The sequence below is a fragment of the Opisthocomus hoazin genome, chromosome 2 (assembly GCF_030867145.1).
Source record: "Opisthocomus hoazin isolate bOpiHoa1 chromosome 2, bOpiHoa1.hap1, whole genome shotgun sequence".
In the NCBI taxonomy this organism is placed as follows: Eukaryota; Metazoa; Chordata; class Aves; order Opisthocomiformes; family Opisthocomidae; genus Opisthocomus; species Opisthocomus hoazin.
In genome coordinates, this window is record NC_134415.1 from 58364535 (window position 1) to 58378278 (window position 13744).

General features: G+C 46.1%; 1 protein-coding gene across 3 annotated transcripts in view; it reads left to right on the top strand.

Moving 5' to 3' along the window:
- Positions 1-587: 587 nt before the first annotated feature.
- The window catches only part of PLEKHG1 (pleckstrin homology and RhoGEF domain containing G1), a 135836-nt gene continuing 122679 nt past the window's right edge, over positions 588-13744 (top strand). For 2 of the 3 annotated variants that reach the window (XM_075413789.1, XM_075413790.1), the window contains exons 1-2: positions 588-699; positions 13055-13139. The gene's annotated coding sequence lies outside the window, so the exon portion shown is untranslated. Of the gene's footprint in view, positions 700-13054; positions 13140-13744 lie in introns of those variants that run through there. The other variant, XM_075413788.1, reaches the window with a different exon arrangement.

A 13744-nucleotide genomic window follows, 5' to 3' on the forward strand; every position in this document is an offset into this window, starting at 1 on the left:
TCACCTTTCCGCAGAAGACGGCCAGGCAGGCTGCCAGGAGGCAGGTGTAGCCCCTAAAACCCCTCTGAATTTGCACCACCACCACCCGCCCCCCCCCGCCGCGCCTTGGCAGCTCGGCCCCCCCCGGGAGCGCTCCCCGTTGGGCACCGCCGCGGAGCTCGGAGCCGGGGGAGAGCCCGGCGGTGCGGGACGGGGGAGCCCGACCCTGCCTCAAACAGTAGCTGGCTTTTTTTCCCTTTTTTTCTTTTATTTTTGTTTATTCCCCTCTTTTCCTCCCTTCTTCTCCTCGGGGCTGTAACCCGACTGCTCCCTCTGGCTCGGCTCCAGGGACGGGTCCGAGCGGTTAATCTCTCTTCCCCCCTTTCCCAGCCTCCGGGGGGAGGAGGAGGAGGAGGAGAAGGGGAGCGGAGCCAGCTGCGGGCCGGGGCCGGGCCGGGCCGGGCCTCCCTGGGGAGGGGCCGAGGCAGCGGCCGGGCCGCGGGAGCTGCATGGAGGAGGGGAGTTTCGCAGCCTCCCCTGCCCGGACGGGAGGAGGAGGAGGAGGAGGAAGTCTGGCGGCCGAGCCGCAGCCCGAGCGGACGGAGGGAGCCGCAGCCGGTGCCGCCGCCTGAGTGGCGGGCGGGGGGGTGCCGCCCCGCGCCCGGGTCCCAGGCGGGAGGAGGCGCGCGGGCAGAGGACGGCGAGCGGCGGCGGCCGCCGGTGAGCGCGGGGGCTTTGTTCGCGCGCGGCGGGGAGGGGAGGGGCCGGGGGCGGCCGGTGAGGCGCCCGGCGCCCTGCGGCCCCCCGAAGCCGGCCGCTGCCCTGCGGCCCCGGCTCCCGGCACCCGGCCCCGGGGCGGGTGCGGGGGTCCTGCCGGGGAGCGGGCGTTTAGCGCCCGCAGCCTTTGTGCGCGGCTGGGGCGGCCGGCGGGGGCCGTTCGCTTCGCCCACCGAAGGGCTTTGTGCGCGGCCGCCGGTGCCGAGGTGCCGGGGTCCGGCCGGGGGAGTCACCGGGGCTGTGCGGGGACGGGGGGAGTGTTCCCCTGAGCTCGTGATGGAGCCGCGCGGCGTCGCGGGGCTTGTGCCGATGCGGTAGCGAGCCCGCGGCTGCTGGAAAACCCTGTTCCAGAAACCCTCCGGTTTTGGGGTGTGTTGGGGTGACGTGACTTGGATTGTGCGGCCCGGAAAGGGTTACAAACGCGAGGGGTCTTACCGCTGAGTCGCAGGAACGCTTCTGCTGGGGACGGCAGGGGAGGGAGAGGCAGCTGGGGCAGAGCAGCGCCCTGCGGGGGACCCGGGTTGTGTCCCCCCGTCTCCCGCCCTGCGGTACCCCCCGTTGTGTCCCCCCCCACCCCCCGTCTCCCGCCCTGCGGGGGACCCGGGTCGTGTCCCCCCGTCTCCCGCCCTGCGGGACCCCGCGTTGTGTCACCCCCGTCTCCCGCCCTGCAGCACCTCCTGGTTGTGTCCCCCCGTCTCCCGCCCTTGCCGCTTCCCTGCTTTGGTGGGTCCTTGTCCCTCGTCTTGGACTCCTCGAGCCCCTCAGCTCGTCCTTCGCTGAGCCCCGGCGGACCCGAGGCGCTCGCTCCCTCCTTTCTTCGCCAGCCACGGTTCTCCGAGGGTGAGGGAGAAGGGCCCGAAACAAACTTAGCTGTACATTCAGCTGGCTTCCAATAAGGCCTCCCTTTAGTTGGCTTTTTTTCACCCCTCTTTAATTATTCATTGGCAGGCTCAGAAACAGCCGTGGCCTGGTTTTTTTTCTTTTAATGTTTGCTGGTACTTCAGCGATTTAATAATGCTGCCCAGAGAACCCGATGACTTGTAGGTGTTTGGAAAGCTGTGTAGTAAGAGCCTACTAATAGTCTGCTTTTGCTACTGTTCCGTTCTTGGAGAGAACAATCTTCGCTGCCGGAGAGTGCGGTTCAAATTTCCACAAGCGCTTGTTGCCCGTGCCTCTAGCTAAATTTATAAAGGAATCCTGTTAGCTTGTACAAAGCTAAATCTGGCGGTAGCAGCTCCTGGCTGTGCGATTCACTGTGGTTGGCAAGGCACAATATATAGCTTCCTTGAGATTTATTTTTAAAATTTAGTTGGTTTTTTTTTGGTGTGTGTGGCGTGTAGTTGCCATCATTTTGGGAACTCTTTACTGGTGTGCGTGTGGGTGCTTGGAGGTGAAAGCATAAGAGTTATGGTAAGGTTAGAAAATGTATTAATAGGGCGCTTGTCTTGAAAATATGAGATGGCAGTTTGAGATCGGCCTCTTAATGAATATTGGTATTGTTCTCAGGTCCATGCAGATGCTTAGCTATTAAACTTTGACTCTCTGCTTCTCCCCTGTGTTCTTGGTTGGCAAACTAGAAACGATGCAGAGCGCTCTGATAAAAGGTTCCGTTTCAAATGTGTTCATTTACAGGAATGCTGGCTTTTTGTTGCAGACCTAGAGAGCCCTGGGTAAACAACGTCGAACTGTGGCGGTACGACTGAGTGCGTGCATCCCTGCAAAGCGGTGTCGTGTTTCTAACATGAGGGGTTAATGTGTCGTTTTTCTTGTTATTGTACTTAATGATTTTCAAAAAAAGAAACAGAAGCAAAAATAGATGTGTAGTCAAATCGGTTTGTAATGTGTAGTCTTACATGATAACATCTTGCAAAGATGGTATTGACTTGATTTCTAAGTGAGGGTAGGTGTTAAGAACGTGCAGCTTTGGAAATCTTCAGGTAGTGAACTTTGTTTGTTGGCAGCTCTCATGATTCAGGACATCTGCTAATGTGTTCTCCTCCTGCCTCGGGCAGGATGTGAGAATACGAGTTAGCTGTCCAAAGGCGTCCTTTGGGCCTGAAGGGGTTGATTGTGAGGCCTTGGTGTAAAGTCTGCCCAGTAGAAAAGGTTGGGAGCCAACTCACTGAACTCTTGGTACCTTTCCGTGCCATGTTGGTTTTGGTGGTGGGCTTTTTGGCTTTTTTGGGGGTTGGTTTTTTTTTGGTGTGTGTTTTTTGTTGTTGTGATGTTGGTGGTTTGTGTGGGTTTTAGAGTGGGTTTAGAGTTTTCTTTTGACTTGTTTTTTTAAACCTTTATTGTGACCTAAAAGGTTAAAACTAGAAGGGAAGAGAAAGTGTCTGCTTACTTGTTTAATAAGTAATTTGGACAAGTCATGAGTTTGTGGTACTTTTTGCTACTGTTACCTGCATGGGTTGGCGTGGTTTCACTGATGCAGTTTTACACGTGGCACCAGTATTAATATTTTTGCCAAGTCATTTGGAGCAGTTGTGCATGTTTGAAAGCTTCCTCGTGTGTTTGTTTGGATTGCCATATACCTGTCGTCCTCTGCCTTTCCTATGCTTTTGGTTTCTTGGCTCCAGTTCAGGAAAGGCTTTTTAAGCCCTGCTAACTAGAGAGGGTTATAGCAACTGATGAAGGCACATGCTTGGAGTAGTGCTTTATTATCTTTGAATGCAAACTGTGCAGTGCAAAGCTGATCTGTTTTCTGTAACCGTGTATCACTAACAGAACTGCAATTGTGATAGCAGCTTCTGTCGGTTTACCTTACTGAAAAGATTCAGGGTAGCCAAAGCTCTGTAATAGCATCACCCATATGACTCGTAGGCTCTGGTGAGTGCTTTTAAGATCGACCCGAAGACAGGGCTAACAAGAACACAGTTACGAAATCTGCTGTTGGTAATCTTGGAGAATACTTCCACAGATTAGCCTATACAGCTATTAAAAAAAGAGTTTTTATATAGAGGTATAATCTCAAAAATTTAAGTGTGCCCTTTGTATTAAAAATGACTAACCCCAAACCAAAACAATTCCTAGGGAAGGATACTACAAAATATGTGAACTCAGTGAACCCGGAATAGACAGGTTTTTCTGTTTTACCTCTTTTATCTCTTTTTTTTTTTTTATTAAAGAAGTCCCAAATAACAATCTTTTAACAGATATTTAACACACTTATTAAAGTATGCCAAAGACTCATTCAGCTGTTGATTTTTATTTATTTATTTGTTTGTTTCCCTCGTGCCCAGTTGCCACTCCAGCAGTTGTTGGGCATCACTAAGTCTCTCCCCAGCCAAACCAGAGCTGCAGTTCTTGGCCTTTGGAGCGTGGAGCCGTGAAGAGGAGGAGAGGCGCCACGTTGCTGGGTGGCAGCTGGAGATGACGCTCAGCATGGCCCTGTCACGTACCCCAAGTCCATAGGGTCAGATGCACTGGGTCAGGAAATAATTGGAACGTCCAATCTGATGATAAAGGAAGCTGTTTGCAGGACTCTGATTAGAAGTGCTTCTCAGATGAGACATCTATAAAGCTCTGGCAGTTAGAAGTTAGTACAAAGGAATTAATCTGATGTGCATTCCCTTTTGTATTCAGTCATGTGTTGAGAAGGATGATTGCTGTGTTAAAGGAACAAATTTTATTGACATGTTGGATTAGTTATGGCTTTAAGTTACTTTGCTGTAAATTTCTTAGAGGCCAAGTGTAGTGCACAGATATTTATTTAGAATATACAATAGAAGATAGAATAATGGCATATGAAAAAATACATGTTAGTGATGTAATGTCTACTGAGGACATTTGGAGTAGCTGTGGTCATATATGCTGGTCCTCTTACAATGAGCTGGAATTTTTGCTCGTGGGGACAATGAAGATGTCTTACCACTGTTAATGCTAAACAGCATATTCCTTTTGTAGTGTTGAGGGGAAAAAAAAATATTGCAGCCCTCAGCAAAGTCTGCAGTGGCATATTAGTTTTGAGAACCTGCATTACTGTGGTTGGGCAGAAGGAGTTTTAGTTTGTAGCGCTGACAATGAGGAAAAAAAGTGTAAGAAAACATTACTCTTGTAAACTGAGAATGCAGAGGACAAGGAACCTATAGTGTCCTGTCTGTCCCCCTGTCCCCCCCCCCCCCCCTTTTTTATTTTAAAGATGCATTTCAAACTGTTTCTAGTAGCTGCTCATTTAGTTGCTGATTAAGCCTCTCCTGCTGGGAGACTGACCAAAACCACCTAAAGAGTTGTGCAGCATCACCAATCCCAAACAGTGTCCTCCCAAACCCAGTCACGGCTCAGACTTCCCAAACTTGTGTTTGGTTTATTAACTATTACTCTTGTAATACTTTATAGTTCCTTTTGTTTTTTAAACCTATTAAATTCATATTTTCCGTTTCTTTTGGTGAAACTGTAATGCGTAGAAACTTCTTTTTTGAAAGAAGAGCTGAGGTTCCCACGTGATGTCATGCCTCCAAGACTTGGGGTTTTAGAAAAGCATCATGCGTCAGAGTGAGTGGGAACCACAAAAGCGAGGGGGGAACAGGAGCAGAGCGAGCGAAGGGGTAATGTCAGTCTTCGGCACATCACCAGTACAGTGGCAACAGTTATGATGGGAAGTGTGGGAGCCTTTTATGTACCTGGTTAAGAATACAAGAGATGCACGTGAACTGATTAAATAATAACTTAAAGTTTCGGCAGAGGCTGTTGTGTTAATTCGATTTCCAAAGGAGGGTGTGCATCACAAGCTACCTCATAGTGTTAAAAGTTTCTGAAGTCACTTTAGGGATGTAAGTAATTCTTTTATTTGTGGTTGTTGTATTGAATAGGTCTGTCTAGTCTGATTTACCAAGTCAGGTTTATATGAACTTGGCCTGAAATAGATTTAACTGCAAATTTCATTACAAGTGCAGGAAAAGAAGGGGGCCTAGGCCGGGTGGACTGGGGAAGGGAACGGAGGGCAAAGCTACTGATACTTACCGCGGGGGCCTGAAAGAAGCAGCTGTCCAAGCAGAGTTACAGGCTGCTTGAAACCACTGTCAGCTGCTGACTGGGGCACCGTCTGAAGCACCCGAGTGTGGGGGCTGTCACTGCAACAGGGACTGAATCACCTGCCCAGCTGCTTGCTCAGAGCTGTTGTAGCTAAAACCTTGATACCTAGGTCAGGAAAGAGAAGGCTGTGTGGGTTGCCCTCAGGAGCGCTCTCAGGGGCGGCGTAACTGCCAGCTTCCTTTCATGGTCACGGCTGACATCTTTCAGCATAGTCATCTGGGTGTGGGCTTCAAGGTCAGCTTCTGCCTTTAATCAGCCCACAGGAGTAGTCTCCATCTCCTAGGTTTAGTGCATTGGCTGTAGCGCTTGTACTTTCTCCCATGCTTCCGCTTGCGTTGGGCGGAGTTATCTGTAAACACAGGCAAGCTTTCCTCACTAACCTCCTGTAAACTCTGCTTTGTTCAAGTATTTACCAATGTTTACCCCCCTGCATATCCCCTAAGATTAGATACAGTGTCTGCTGCAGCTTTGTTGTGATTTCTACATACCAGTATCAACTTGCTGGTTTTCTTTTCCTTTCTTTTTTTTTTTTTCTTTTTTGTATTTGTGTTGCCTATCCCAGTGAGTCCAGGTTCATAGTTAAGGTCCTAAAGCATTTCAGAAATACAGTGCAGAACTACTTGCTTTCTGCTTCTGCTGCTGATCTGTGGTACTTTGATCTAAAGTGACATCATGCTTTGAGTCCTTGATACCTGATATGAAGGAAAAATTACAGTTCCTTCTTTGTAAAGAATTTTGAAAATAGGTGGGTGAAATGAGAACTACTTATTATGCAGGTCTGTAATCTTCTTTATCCCTTCAGTATGCACAAAGCTTTCCACCTGCTGTTTAAGCTGCAACCAAGTTAATATCAGCAGACACAGCATTTTAGCTTGCAAGTGGGTTTGGTGCTGCCGAGATTGGCATGCTTCACACTCAAGTATTTGTGGAGCTTTGTCACTGTTTACTTTCCAATTCTTTCTCATTATCCTGATAACATACCTTGCCCAGAGAGCTGTCATACCTTAGTGTCTGAGTGATGTCACCCTAGACTTCAGCCTGTTGCAGAAACACTAATTTCTCTGAAGAATCAGCAGTCTTAGCCTATTTGAATGGTAGACAAAGGTGTATTTAGCAATGAATCATTATTGAATTTGGAGAGACTGCTTGCCTTCCTGCATGCACTACTGGCATATGAAGCTTGTAATCTCTCCTTTCCATCAATGTTCTCTGATAGTTGTCAGTCTCTCTCATGTTAGATGAGTCTGAAGTCATGAATCTTGATTTGAACTATCTTGGTCATATTGTGCTCCTGCTGCCCGAGGAGGTTGCTGTCTCTGTCCTGCAGGCAGACAGACTGACTTGCCATGCTCCTCACTGGATGTAGCCTTTTGCAATCCTTGCCTTGTCAGGTTGGTTATGCCATGAAGTCTCCTCTGTGTTGTGATAGGAAGGTGTCGTCTCCAATATCTGCTCCTCCTGAGCTTGAACTCATTTAACCTTGGGAGTTTTTCCCAGCTTTCCAGGGGAAAGGCATTAACTTCTCTTCTGAACATCTGCCTGCAGCACCAAGTATCAGGCACAGTGCAAGCTTTTGGGTAAGCCACTGCAGAATTTTTGTGATCTGTTATTAAGTGAAAGATGGTAAGTAATTCCTGAGGGCATCAATAACCATTTAATCTCCGAGGTTTTTCTCTGATTCATAGGGCAGTATTTTGGCATGCTTCTGTTCCTCCATTGCTTCAGAGGGCATTGTTCCTAAACTGGTATCAGAAATGTCTCTGTGCTAGGGAAGTCAGTACTAGGCAAATTCTTCAGTTGAAGTGGACCAGGCTTTCTGCACACCTTCCCTTCAGGAATCGCCTTCCTCTTTCATAAAGTCTGCCAGCAAGGAAATGCAGACCAGAGCATCAAGAAAACCCCATTGTCGCAGCAGGCTTAAGGACTCGTCATATGATCAATATGATCAGACAAAGCCAGTTTATTGCGCTACAAACCCGTGTTTATATAGTTCCTTGCCACACAATAGCTCTAATGTGATTGGATGCGTGCACTGTCCACACGCTGTTCACGCGTACTTCTCAGTCTCTGATTCGTGCGACGCTATCAGTCACGCGCATCAAACTGCTCCTCAAGATCTTGTTTTGTCTGCTAATCGTGGTTAATGCAGGCCCTTTAGTTCCCCAGTTCTTCGTATTGCACCTTGATGCCTGCTCCTTTACAGGCTATCAAGAGTCAGGCTTAGAGTATCTGGAGGGCTCACCACATGGCCATGGTTCTCCAAATATCCCACACCCCATCTTTCCTTCTGTATGAAGGACGGAGTGGTTTGCCAAGGCAGCTCTTGCTGTGCTGAGCCAAGTTCAGAGCTGATCTCCTGCACGGTGACTCAGCCTGGTGATCTCCATTAGTGCAGCCTGCACTTTGCCACTTTATTGGCAGCGTCATTCTCTTCCAGTAGTGTGGCCTGTGACCAGCACGGGCGTGCTTCCTCGGTCGTGGCTGCATGTGCTGATGATGTCCCTTGAGTTCTTCAGTCTCATGGCTAAGCCATCCTGCTGCTCCCATGCACAGTACAGTTCCAAAAGAAACCACGCTGAAGAGATTCTTCCTGCAACTCTGCCGCTGAGAGTCCCATCAGTAAACCACCCCTGTTGTCAAACGCACCCAACGGATTTGGCTTTTACACCCCAAAGCAGTTTGGTCATCCAAAGCGCGGCATACTAGCTGACTCAGATTCCCACAAGGTCAAAGCAAAGCAGAATAGGCATTTTTCTTCTGCCCTTTGTGGGTGAAGCTTTGACGTGATGGGACCTATGATATGCACAGGTGGGGTGCGAAGGAGAAAGGATTTCTTCCACGCGCTACTGCATGCTGTTTGGATATGATAGGAGCTGTGTCTGCTTTTCGAGGAAGTATTCTTGAAGAGCAAAGCCAAAACCACAACTGTCTGGTTTGCTGCCTTCAGAAGAAAAGCTGGTCATCAGCCTTTATCACTGAAGATCCGTTGCTTTCTAGTCTCTTTCGTCTCTAGGGGACAGTGCTTCCATACGTACCTGACAGAGTCATCTGCCCACCCTGGCTGTGTGCACCATGCAGCTGTTGAGGCTTCCAGAGGGGTAAGGGTGCCAGGGCCGTCTGAATGCCTCTTCACTGCCTCTGTCTTGTGGTGATGAGGACCCTGCCCATGATAGACTTCTTTCTCTTCTTTTGCTTTTCTTTAAGTCAATGCCTGTGCTGTATGAAGAGTCTTTTTTGTTTTTAGTAGAGGATCAGTGACGCCTGTCTTCCTGACAATTTCAGAAGAATGTACTGGGCTGGTGTCTCTTATTTGCTAGTTACAAATGTTGAGTCATACCAGGAGGTGATTAGTTCTGGTACCTGGGTCGGAGTTACATGTCTATGCCTGTACTTGCCCAACACTGGCTTTTTTCCTGGGGGCAGTTTGAGGTCATGTCAGGGATGGTCTGGCGAAGAATCGCTCTTAGCTCTTAGTTGACCTTCACGTGCAACTCAGCCTTTGTGCTGTTCACTGTTGTGAATGGGTATAGTGAAGGGAAATCTAGGAGCGCTGCATGCATGTAGCCCGTGACGTTAGCTTAATATGTCTGCGAAAGCATTCAGCTGATTGCATGTGGAATAAACCCCTTTCCTGGTGACGCAGCACATCTTCTGTCTGTTCATCACATTGTATCATGCAGTTAGAAGGTGCTACAGTACATGGCCTTCCCTTGATGCGGTAATAGGCAAGCTGCTTTCCTTGGCCAGCAAAGTTGGGCTTTAAGTACTGGCACATAACTTGGTAAAAATCGTGTCAAATAAATTCTTACTTTAGTCCTCATCGCTGGTAACTAAAGCTGTACAGTAGTTTGCCATCTAACATGTCAAATTCTACTAAGACTTTTATCCTCAGACTTTTTTAGAGGATCAGTATGTGGACTTGTTTGGCAAGAGTATTTGTTTACTACAGTATATGTTGACATTGTTTTATTGTGTCAAATACACAGTGTGATCCAGGTTGTAAGGATGGAGTTGTCTGGATTTGAGATGTGATTTAGTATGATTTGGGACCAGATAAGAGCAGGGATGACAATGAAAGGAATGAATGTCTTGATACCTTACTTGTAATTTAAGCAGATTCCCACTTGTATGTTTGTGGAATGCAATTATATGTAGTTGGGTGGCTTTGGCTTATTTTTCCCAGCAGAAACAGGGTAGGGAAATTCTTAAAAAGCAGAGATTTTGAAAGTCAAATTCAACGTTTGGGGGAACCAATTTATTGGAGTGAAATGGTAATGTTAACCTTTCACTCAGCATCTCAGTCCAGGACCATTAGTGTGTAGCACGGAAGGGTTGTGTGTCACTTTGGCTTTTTAGGAAAACTGAGGTGAAGATGATCTGAAAATTATTTTGGTTGCCCCCCATGCAGAAGATACTCAGAAAGAGAACCTTGATTTTTACTGAGTTTGGAAAGATAGTTTTCACGTTTCTGGGCTTTTTATTTAAAATCTCCAGGTGTCAGAATGTTTTTCATAGGACAGCCAGTCATGGTTCAAGTAAACTTAAATATCGGAATGTAGGTTTCTGTGGGGGTTTTGCTTCTTAAACTGGTACTTGCATGATGCTTAAATCCTATATATTTTCTAAAAGTGATGAAGAATACAAAACTTTTTTGTTAATAATTGTGATATGTTTCTAGAATAACTGAAGCTATTTTAAAACATCCAAAATTTTAAAGATGAAATAGAAATTGTAGGGCACATGGCAGTATATTGGTTAATCAATTTCTTTGAGTGGACATGCACATGTTTTCTTTCGTAGTGTCTCTAGTGCAAAAGTGTGCAATATTATTACACTGATGTTTGAGAAATAAACTGCCTATTCAGCTGAATTGGTCAAAAAATTCACAGGATGAAAAATTAATTTTCCTTATGGATTGTTCTGTTATATGGTGTGATAATACCACGATCTGTGGAAAGCTTTCTTGAAAAAGTTAAAGTAAGTTTGACAGAAGAACACTCTGTAGCATCCAGTAGCTTGTGCTTTAGTTGATTTGGATGTGACTGTAGGACCCCATCTGAAGTCATTGATCTAAAGCCTTTGAAATGCCGTTGGGTGCTCTGGGAGTTAGAGAAGATCTCTCAGCTTTAGGCCAATAATTTTACTCTGGAACTAAGAAGATGTCATTGATGAAACTTCTGTCAATCAAGAGTGCCCTTGTAGAAAGCTTAGGCTTCTTCAAGATTGTCTGTTCCTGATTTTCATTTATTTATATACACATATTATTTTTATATATACACATACATATACACACACACATATATGTGTGTGTATGTATACATACACACACGTATGTGTGCATATTTAAATGGTTGTGGTTATGTTGCCAGTCTGGCTCTTTCCAGGGTTCTTTAAGAAGCAACTTTCTCTAGCAGTCGAAATGGAGTCCTCTGGAGGATTTGAGACTAAGGAAACTTGCATGGACTAAGTGGAAACTAGGATGGTAATTACAGCTCGCTTTGTATTTTCGTTTCACTTAATTTACAACCTGAGGTGCAGTCAGGTGGTTCGGCATTTGAATGTTACAACTGTTACAGTGTAATCACAGGAACCTGGTAACACTACTCATGTATTTCCTTCTTCAGAGTCATAGTATTAGTGGAGGCTATTCTATGTGTTCAGTTGTGAACAGAAAAAAACTAAATGCAGTAAATAAAATTGTTATTATAATTGTCACTCAGTGATACCAAAAGGGAAAAAATATACTCTTTAAAAAATCTGCGAAATTGCCTTATAGTGTTGATTTATTGCTGTAAATATAGCAACTGCATGAGGGAAAATGTATTATTTCATTAAAAAAAAAAAAAGGGCATTGCTCAGATGGAGTAATGGTTTTGTATTTAAAAAACATCTATAGATGAACATTATGCCACATTAGGAAGATTGAATTGATTGTATTACTGTTGAAGATGAAAGCAGACCAATATTTTTTTACATGGATTTTTGAAATATAAGATCTTGCCTGTTTATGGTTTGGTTCTCTTAGACCAAATTGACTTGGACGCTCAGCAGGGGCTCTATTTATTCTGGCGTAGGAACAAGCATGGGGCAGAGCTTCCTGGTCTCAAAACACTGGTGATGGTAAGAGGCCTCTGCAGTGTTCCCAGCCAGCTGAGTGCAGGAGGGATTTTGCCATACAGGAAATCAATTGCAGCTGAATGTGCGCTGTTTCCACTCCAAGTATATAAACAGCCCTTATGGAGATATAAAAAAAGAAAAAAAATCCAGTCTTACATTCAATAGCTTCTTGAAAGTTCACAGCAAGAACGTTTGATGTTTGGTTTCTGTGGATTCTTCACTGTCACCTCTGGCTGAGTCCATAAGACAGAAAGAGCTAAGGAGGAGAGGTAAATTAATCTCTGGGTCCTCTAGAACAGGCAAATGTAAAGCAGTGCTTAGAGGAATGAAAATAATAAAAAAGTTATCCTCGTTCAGTTCCTGGTTGAAGTTCCAGTCAATGTTCTGAAGCTGGGAAGGGTTGCATATTCAGCAAAGGAAATGAGTTCTTTCCCTTGCTAAATCAAGAATCCTGCATTTTTAAGGCTTCAGGATAGGTTAATAAATTTTGCTAGAAAAAGCTGCACCATGATTGTATCTAAGTAGCTGCTCTTTGTGCAGTGGTAGAAGAAACAGTATTTTCATTTGGAGATTTGTCATTCTGTGTTGACCTTGTGAAAATATCTCGATCAGATGCAGGTGCCAGCCAGATCTCAGAAAGTGACCCATGGCTCTGATTTGTTTTAACGGCTAGAGATGTGTCCTTCTATTGCTCGCCAGGAAAGCGAGGTTGCATTTGGATAGAGCTTTCCAGGCATTAAAGATAATGAAGTCTAAAATCGGCGCTAACAGTTTCCAGAGGGAGCGTAGCCCAAAGCTTTCGGAGTTTAGAACTTGGGAACCCTGCTCTGCCACAGGCTAACACCGCAGCTGTGGACAAACTGATTGAGATTTTGAAAGATTGTAGGGCACTTGCAGAGGTGGCAAGGTGCTTAATGGGATTTTCAGAATCACATTAGTGTGTAATTCCCATTAAAAATCTGACCCCTGAGCCTGCCGGAACCGGATTCAGCCCATGTGGTGATTCCTTGGGCAGAACGGGCTGGCGGCGCGGCAAGCCCAGCGTAGAGGGGGCACACGTGGGGTGAGCGCAGCCCCCCTGACCTGCGCCCTTCGGCTCCCACTCTGCCTCCCTCCAGTTCCATAACTTCTGCCCTCCTTTCCGCAGAATGCCAAGGATTCAGCGGACGAGAGGAAAAGTGACTCCGCTTTGCCTAATCGAACAGTGATTTCTGTGGCGAGTGCTCAACCAGGTAATTTTTAAAAAATTATTATTTAGTTGTTTCGTTTTTTTTTAAAAAGAGATGACATTGGTTGTGCCTCTGGCTGAGGTGATTGCTGTTAGTGTTCAGTGAACATACCTCAGCTAATCCATGAGGCTGCTTAGTATGCCAGTGCCCAGTAGGTCGCTGTACTGCATAGGGCTGAAATGTTGGTTAGCCAAGATGGTGGGTTCTCTCGATGTGCACACTAGTGGGGTTTCATGCTAATTAAATTAAAATTTTGGGGTGCCTAAGCATTTCGGGGAGGCTGAGTCTTCAGTTTTAGCACCTGTTTCTCTAACTGAAGTTTTGCTAAAGATCTGTAGCTGATGTTTTGTTGGTTGCTTGATTCTGTCCTTTTGGAGGTAGAAAGGCCACTTTCATGGAGAAACAATGGTCTCTCCATGGGGCTGGGACTTTTTTGTTCTCCTGAGACTCTCTATGTTACTGTATGTCATTCTGAGAATAAAGTGATCTTTCATAGTTTATTTTCTAGGGTATTAACTTTGTGTCTGTACTCTCACTACGTGAAAGTCTTGAGGGACCTGGGGAACTTGAGAGCATAGGAAAAGCAGATTTAGATGCCATGGAAATGT